Raw genomic sequence first — 8679 nt, forward strand, 5'->3', positions numbered from 1 at the left:
ATTGCGTTCATCAACCTGCCCAGTGAGTATGACAAGATTTCTTCCCTCCAACCCCACCACTCACACTGCATGCTGTATTGCAAGTCAAAATGCCAAAACCCTGAAAGACAACAGGCAATTCTTGTGAAGGGAGTTTGCAATGCTTACAAAGTTTTCATATCCGTGGGTTTTGGGTGGTGCTCTTCACAGCCTGGGCACAAGGACCTTATCGGTTCCAATCCTGACCCTTGCTTTCAATTCTGGTTGCTTGCAAAACCTGCTTCCAGACACTGAGGCAGATTTTGACCTGACAGCTGGCCTGCATAGTCCTCCACCCCCCCTAGATAGTGGCTGCTCCATCCTCTCATGCCCCATTTCAAAATAAGATGCTTCCCTAGATTCTTGCATTTCCATTACTAAATGGATGGAGAGATGCTACTGTTCCCAGCAGCCACCAGTTCCCTGGGGCACAGCTACACTCCTGGTTCTGCTTTAGTCTTGGCAATGGAATGGAAAGCGGCTCCATCATGGCTACAACTCACTCCAAATCTACTGTCAATTCTCACTCTCTCTTTTTTCCAGGGTGGTAGTCCCAGACCAACCCTGTGGTAAGTAGGGCAAGTTTTCCTTTCTCCACACCCTTCCCCCACCACACCCAACCACACTGCATGGGGTATTGCAAGTCAAGATGGCTGTACCAAAGAACCAACACACAACTCTTGTAGAGCCAAGTTAGGGAATTTTGGAAAGAGACTCATATCCACAAGTTTGGATGGGGCTCTTCACAGTCTGGTGACATGCAGCATCATGGGTGCAATCTCCTCCCTTGCTTTAGATTCATGTTGCTTACAAATCTACTTCCAGAGACCTTGAATAGTGCCATCCTAAAGCTGGACCCATTCCCGTTAACACGGAGGGGAAAGGCCACCCGCTATGATGTAGCTGAGATCCAGGAATGCCTGACAGCTGGCCAACACCTCCGCCCCTCCTGGATTCTCGCTCCTCCATCCTTTCAGAGCCCGTTTCACAATAAGATGCTCCCCTGTGCTCTTCTTGTTCAATTTGAATAAGGATGGACACCTGCTAATGCTCTTGGCTGCACTGACTGTCGGGGCACACTAGCAATCCTGGTTGTCTTTCAGCCTTGGGAATGGGAGGAAAAGCAGCTCCAGCATGTGTACAACTTCACACTGACACTACCGTCAATTCCAGCTCTCTTGAAGGCTGTAGTCCCTTCATCCAACTTCCCAGGAAGTATGACAAAATTTCTGTCCTCAAGCCCCGCTCCCCAGTTCCACTGCATGCTGCATTGCACATCAGAATGACTAAAACCATCGTGGCTGCCTCTCCCTTTCAGTGCAAACCTAGGGGCATGTTCAGCTTGGTTTCCAAAGGAACTTAACCTTCTGATCTTCAGGGGAAGTTGTCGTAAGAAAGAATTACTCTTTCTTCTCACAAGGGCAGCTGAGCCCTTTTTGTCATAAATGGAAATACACATCTTCTGTTCAAGCAAACCTAGGGAGAAGGCAGGGACAGGGCAGGGGGGCATCGTGCGAACCAATTGATTCACAGGCATGAACTTTCATAGGCCACAGGCTACTTCATTGAATGGTATGGAGGCAAACCTGGGCAGGTCTACACATACCTTTATGTGCCACAGCTACCATGCAATTAATTTAGTATCTGCATCATCAAGTACTTTACCAATGTGCAGTAAATAGCACTGTCGCGCAGTAGCACCAGCACACGCCTTTTTCCTGATTCTAATGCACAGCAGATCAATACTACTATCCAGTAGCATATTAGCACTGTTTTTAATGCGACACCAATGAGCAGTAGAATTAGTCTATTGCACTTTTAATATCTCATGTACATGCACCCAGTCAGTAGCCAAAAGCAAAAAGGACTCATTCCCTAGGGCTGGCTTGAGAAAACTGCAATGAGTATCTCAGAAAAGGAAATGATTCCAAAGGTCATAGGTCTCATGGGAATAACACGTGTCAAAGTATAAGCAATTCATGCATCAGCACCAGATACAAGTGACAATGTGTCCTGATCTAATTAGTCACCACTTGTTCCACTGGGATATTCAGCTCACTATAACACATCCGTCCCACTGGCGCTGGTTGGAGGTGTGGGGGCTTCAGATCAAGACCCAACACTAGGTCCAGCTACAGGAGGAAAAGCAGAGGAAATAAACCAATCTCTGGGCTCAGGTGTGGGAGGGCTTCTGACGAGATCAAGGAGCAGAGTGAGAATCCTCCCATGCTTTTATCTGCAAAGTCTGAGTGGTGATGAGAGAGCCCCCTGTCCAGAGCCACCTTCACCCCCGGACAGCCATGGTCATGGGAGGAGAGTCTTCTGGGGTTGAAGCCTGGAAAGCTGGGAGGAGCAGCATCAGCAGCGAATCATATCCTTGCTCTACTTTAGGATCCTAGTGGATGAACCCAGAGATCCCATATGAAGATCTTGCTCATGTGGACTGCCTTCTGCATATGAAGGATCACAGGTGTACATGGCTGGGGCTGAGCCCTACAGAGCTCATCCATTAAGAGCACCATTTGGGCTCTCGGTGCTGGGCCCCTTGGAAATTCACCTGCATCGCAGCTCCAGCCCTACACAACTCCTGTGTGAAGCTGCAAAACATTGTCACTGTCTGTGGCTTCATCCCAGCCCTTTCAAAAAGATTAGAAATCACGTGTGCCTGGGTCCTTCCTACTTAAAGCCAAGCTTGGAGCTTTGCTTTGCTTCTTCCTGGAAAACAGGGGAGAGGCAGCTGCAAGAGACAAAGCTAATTTCTCTCTTTCTTCTAGGATCTATACTTGAACCTTGTTAAGGGGCTCACGGTAAGTGCAAGTGCCCTTTGCCTTCATTGTCCCAGTATGTTTCAAGGCCAGCACAACTGTCATGCATTACTCGGGTGATCAGTCTGGGCTCCTTGGCAGGGGGAAGCTGGATGGCAGCTGAGCTCCAGGAGGGACAATGGGGAAGGAGAGGCAGGGTCCTCAATTAGGTTGTGAGTACCAAGGGCTTGCAAGCGCTCTCCTTCCAACTACCTTAAGCTTCTTCGCGCTTCCTCAAATGCATGCAAAGCTCCGTGAGCTCAAAGGGAACTACAGCTCCCCTTGATCTAACAGGAGAGCTCCACTAGTCATTGAAAGAAGCCCTCAGCTTATTACTGCTGCTAGCAGTGGGCATTGGCAGAACACCTTACTAGGCTAAAGGCTGCAGGCCCAGGGAGGAGCAGCAGCAGCAGCAGGAAACTATCTATAATGTCAACCTAATCTGGCTCCTAGTGGAGGAACCCAGAGATCCAATAGGGAGATCTCACCTATGTGAACTACCCTATGCATGTGAAGGATTACGGTTGTACGTGGATGGGGTTGAACCCTGTAGAGTTGACCCATTAAGGGCACAGTTGGGGCTCCTGAGTGCTGGGCCCTTTGGAAATCCCTCACCACCTCTGCTCTGGCCCTACACAACTCTCCAGCAAAGCTGCATAAGATTTTGCCTCTCTGGCCTCATACCATCCCTTTAAGACAGATGGGAAATTGGGTTCACCTGGGTTCTCCCAGCTCCAGGCCAGGAGAGAATGAACCCACCTTCATCTCCTGCACCAAGGATGGTGCTGGGAAAGCTTAGCGCTTTGCTTTGCTTCTCCTTGGAAAATGAGGAAGAGCCAGCAGCAAGAACATATGCAACTTCTCCCTCTCCTCTAGGTGAGTCAGTGGTGAGCGCAAGTCTTCGTCAATCTTCATTATGACAGTACTACTCAAGGCAGAATCAACTCTTAATGCATAACTCGGGTGATCATTCTGGGTCCTTCCATTTCCAGGCAGTTATGCACCATCTGCCCTGCCGGGTGCTGGGCACCTTACAAATCCCACCCTCATGATTGCCGCTCCAGCCCTACACAACTCCCGAATGAAGCTGCACAAGCTTTTACCTCTTCCTATGGCTACATTTCAGCCCATTAAAACATGGCAGATTGTGATTGCTTGGGTTTCCCCAGCTCAAGGCAGGGAGAGAAAAAACCCACCCTCAGCTTCTGTACCACAGACTGGACTCAAGCCAAGCTCAGAGCATTGCTTTGCTTCCTCTTGGAAAACAGGGGAGGAGCTGCAAAAAAACATAGTAACGTCTCTCTCTAGTACAGTCTGAGCTCGTTAACCTTGCTGCAAACTTCTGGTGAGTGCAAATCTTCTTTGCCTTCATTCTTCCAGCACAGCTCAAGGCAGAATCCACTCTTAATTGCAAAACTCGGGGCATCAATCTGGGCTCCTTGGCAGAGGAGCTGGCTGGTAGCTGAGCTCCACAAACAACAACCGGGAAGGGGACAGACAAAGCAGTTGAGTCCCTAGTTCCATAGTGGGTGCCAAGTGCTCAAACACTCTCTCCTCTGAGATTTTTTGGGGTGAAATCCAAAACTGCACCACCACAAAGTCACTAACTTTATGCCACTGAGTTTCAGAAGTGCTTGAGAGCTGGGCAGCACCTCCGCTCCTCCTGGACTTGTGCCTTATTCATCCTCTCAAGGCCATTAGGAATAAGATGGTCCCCTAGGTTCTTGCAGCTCCATGTCAACAGGGATGGAGAGTTGCTATGGCTCTCGGCAGCCACCAACTGCCTATGCCACAGGATCAATCCTGGTTGTGCTTCATCCTTGCAAATGGTGGGAGAAAGCAGCTCCATCCTGACTACAGCTTCATTCTTATGCTACTGGCAAGTCTCCTTTTCTCTTTCTTGAAGCCCCAACTCTCTGCAATACTTGGTGTCATGAGTGTGACAAGCTTTCTTTTCTCCAACACCCAAGTCATGTTGCATGGTGTAGCACAAGTGAAACAACCCAAATCCAGAAAGCCCCAGTGCAACTTTTTGGGAAGGAAGGCAGAGATCCTTGAACCTTCTTCCAGAGACTTTGAGCTGCTAGGGTCTCGTCCAGAGTATAGAGAAGTCTGCTTTTATGCCATTGAGTTCCAGAAGTGCCCGAGAGCTTGCCAAAATCTCCTCCCCCACTGCAATGATTGCAGCCACTTCACTTTCTGCGGGCCTTTTGAAAATAATTTTCTCACAAGGGTTCTTGCAGCTGACTGCCAACAGAGAGAGAGTCCAGCTCCCTCTCCTGGCAGCCACCAGTTTCCTGGAACACGCCATCACTCCTGGTTCTGCTTCATCCTTGGGAATAAAAGGTAGAGCAGATCCATCATGGCTACAACTTCACTCTGACATACCTGTCCAGTCTCCCTCTCTCTTTTTTACAGGACAGACTCCCTGTAGCAAATGTCCTGGTAAGTATGACAAGCTTGCTTTCCTCCAACTCACTGTCACATTGTGTGGTGCATCTCAAGTCAATAGAGCTAAACCCAGGAAGCCCCAAGGAAACAGTTGTGAAGGCAACTGGGGCTTTTTAGTAAATGGCCAGATGTCACTGGTCTTTTGGTTGTGCTGACCAAAATACGGTCACCAGGGGCTCCGACCATGGGATCCAGGTGCCAGATTTGGCTTCTGGTTGCTTAGACAAACTGCCCACACACTTTGAGCTGCTTGGGTCTCATCCAAAGTCCAGTGAAGTCAATGGGGAAAAACACGCCCTCTGCTTTTATGCCAATGTATTCCAGAAATGCCCAAGAGCCAGCCAACACTTCCTATCTCCCTCCCTGACTGAGAATACTTCAACCTCCAAGGGCCTGTTGAAAATAAGATGCTCCAAGGGGGTCTTTCAGTAAAGTTTCAACGGGGATGCAGAGCTGCTACCACTCTCAGTAGCAAGCGATTGCCTGGGCCACCAAACCATTCCCGGTTTTTCTTCATCCTTGGGAATGGGAGGGAAAGCAGATCCATCATGGCGACAACAAGGGGATAGATATCATCAAGGGGATAGATGGCTATACCCTGTACAGGAGGGATCGTGTAGAGAAAAAGGGGGGGAGGGGTGTAGCTCTCTATGTTAAGGAAAGCTACGCGTCCCTGCAAGCCGATATTGGCGACCAGGGTGGATGCCTGGAGACCCTCTGGGTTAAAATCTGTGGGGAACACGGCACAGGGGACACAATGGTGGGAGTCTATTACAGACCTCCCACCCAAAGTCCTGAGCTTGACCAGGAGTTTGCCCAGGAACTGGCTGAGGCAGCTTGCTCCAGGACTATGGTTGTCATGGGTGACTTCAATTACCCAGACACCTCGTGGGAGGATCGCTCAGCAAAATCTGAGCGGTCGCAGAGCTTCCTCTCGTGCATGGATGACCTCTACCTGACTCAAGAAGTCTATGGGCCAACGAGAGGCAAAGCGCTGCTCGACCTGGTGCTGGCTACTGGGGAGGACCTAGTCAGTGACCTAGTGATCGATGGGAAGCTGGGTGACAGCGACCACGAGCTGATAACCTTCAACATCCGCCGAAAAGCTGGCAAGTCAGTCAGCAACATGCAAGTCCTTAACTTCAGGAAAGCCGACTTTGACAAGCTCGGGAGGCTTGTCAGTGAGACCCTAAGGGACTGTGACCACAGGGAGAGGGGAGTTCAAGAAGAGTGGTTGCTCCTCAAGGGAGCGATCCTCAATGCACAAACTAAGTCTATTCCATCTCAGAGGAAAGGCAGCAAGAGGGGACAGCAGCCCCCCTGGCTCTCCAGGGACCTAGCAGACCTCCTGAGGCTAAAAAGAAAGGCCTACAAAGGATGGAGGATGGGAGTCAGCTCCAAGGAGGATTATTCTGCACTGGTCCGGTCCTGTAGGGAGCAGACCAGGAAAGCCAAGGCTGCAACTGAACTCCAGCTAGCTTTGAGCATCAAGGACAATAAAAATTCCTTTTTCAGATATGTGGGGAGCCGGAGGAAAAGCAGGGGCAACGTTGGACCCCTGCTGAACCAGATGGGGCAACTGACAACTGACGCCCAGGAAAAAGCCAACCTATTAAATAGGTACTTTGCGTCGGTCTTTCATCAGCCCCATGGGACGCCCGTGCCTGCTACAGGGCCGGGAAGTCCGGGTGAGGGTGATCCCCTGCCCTCCATTAATGCTGACTTTGTGAAGGAACATCTTGAGAAGCTGGATACCTTCAAGTCAGCCGGCCCTGACAATCTTCACCCCAGGGTACTCAAGGAGCTGGCGAGCATCATAGCCCAGCCTCTAGCGCGGATCTTTGAAAACTCTTGGCACTCTGGTGTAGTGCCCGAAGACTGGAAGAAGGCCAACGTGGTGCCTATCTTCAAGAAAGGGAGGAAAGTGGATCTGGCTAACTATAGGCCCATCAGCCTGACTTCTATCCCGGGCAAGATCTTAGAAACGTTTATTAAGGAGGCCATCCTTAATGGACTGGCCGACGCCAACATCTTAAGGGATAGCCAGCACGGGTTTGTTGCGGGTAGGTCTTGCTTGACCAATCTCATTTCCTTCTACAACCAGGTGACCTATCACCTGGACAAGGGAGATGAGATTGATGTCATATATCTTGACTTCAAAAAAGCCTTCGATCTGGTGTCCCATGATCGTCTCTTGGAGAAACTGGCCAATTGTCGCCTTGGGTCCCCCACGATCCACTGGCTGGAAAATTGGCTCCGGGGTCGGACCCAGAGGGTAGTAATTGATGGAAGTCACTCATCGTGGTGTCCTGTGACCAGTGGGGTCTCCCAGGGCTCTGTCCTTGGACCCATACTGTTCAACATCTTCATTAATGATGTGGACACTGGAGTCAGAAGTGGACTGGCCAAGTTCGCCGATGACACCAAACTTTGGGGCAAAGCATCCACACCAGAAGACAGGCGGGTGATGCAGGCTGACCTGGACAGGCTCAGCAAGTGGGCGGACGAGAATCTGATGGTGTTCAACGCCGATAAATGCAAGGTTCTCCACCTTGGGAAAAAAAAACAAACCCACAGCATCCTTATAGGCTCGGCAGTGCTATGTTGGCTAGCACTATGGAAGAAAGAGACTTGGGGGTCATCATTGACCACAAGATGAACATGAGCCTGCAATGCGATGCTGCGGCTAGTAAAGCGACCAAAACGCTGGCTTGCATCCATAGATGCTTCTCAAGCAAATCCCGGGACGTCATTCTCCCCATGTACTCGGCCTTAGTGAGGCCTTAGTTGGAGTACTGTGTCCAGTTTTGGGCTCCACAATTCAAAAAGGATGTGGCGAAGCTTGAGAGAGTCCAGAGAAGAGCCACACGCATGATCAGAGGTCAGGGAAGCAGACCCTACGATGACAGGCTGAGAGCCCTGGGGCTCTTTAGCCTGGAAAAGCGCAGGCTCAGGGGTGATCTGATGGCCACCTACAAGTTTATCAGGGGTGACCACCAGTATCTAGGGGAACGTTTGTTCACCAGAGCGCCCCAAGGGATGACGAGGACGAATGGTCACAAACTACTACAAGATCGTTTCAGGCTGGACATAAGGAAGAATTTCTTTACTTTCCGAGCCCCCAAGGTCTGGAACAGCCTGCCACCGGAGGTTGTTCAAGTGCCTTCATTGAACACCTTCAAGATGAAAGTGGATGCTTATCTTGCTGGGATCCTATGACCCCAGCTGACGTCCTGCCGTTTGGGCTGGGGGCTGGACTCGATGATCTTCTGAGGTCCCTTCCAGCTCTAATGTCTATGAAATCTATGAAACTTCATCCTGATGCTACTGGCAATTCTCCCTCTCTCTTTCTTGCAGGCAAACCTCACCAGAGTACTTAGTCAGGTATAATAAGTTTTCTTTTCTT

The sequence above is a fragment of the Alligator mississippiensis genome, chromosome 15, assembly GCF_030867095.1.
Source record: "Alligator mississippiensis isolate rAllMis1 chromosome 15, rAllMis1, whole genome shotgun sequence".
In the NCBI taxonomy this organism is placed as follows: domain Eukaryota; kingdom Metazoa; phylum Chordata; order Crocodylia; family Alligatoridae; genus Alligator; species Alligator mississippiensis.